Raw genomic sequence first — 263 nt, forward strand, 5'->3', positions numbered from 1 at the left:
GTCTTATTTTAAAAAATTATGTGTGTGAGCTAAAAAAAACCCAAAAAACCCTCTCCCCACGCTACGCCCTCCAAAGATCAGTTGCAACTTTACGTGACGTAATGTGCGCACGTTCGGCCGATTACCTGCCGATTTTCAAAGCAGACGCGTGCATGAGCCCTCACTTTGCAAATTCTCGGCAAATTCTGCAGGCGCGAAGACTGTTATCGCTGTGCGCGGGGTGGCATAAACTGACCCTTCCCTATGCTATAAACAAGAGATGA

This window comes from Rhinatrema bivittatum, chromosome 19 (assembly GCF_901001135.1).
Source record: "Rhinatrema bivittatum chromosome 19, aRhiBiv1.1, whole genome shotgun sequence".
NCBI classification, from domain to species: domain Eukaryota; kingdom Metazoa; phylum Chordata; class Amphibia; order Gymnophiona; family Rhinatrematidae; genus Rhinatrema; species Rhinatrema bivittatum.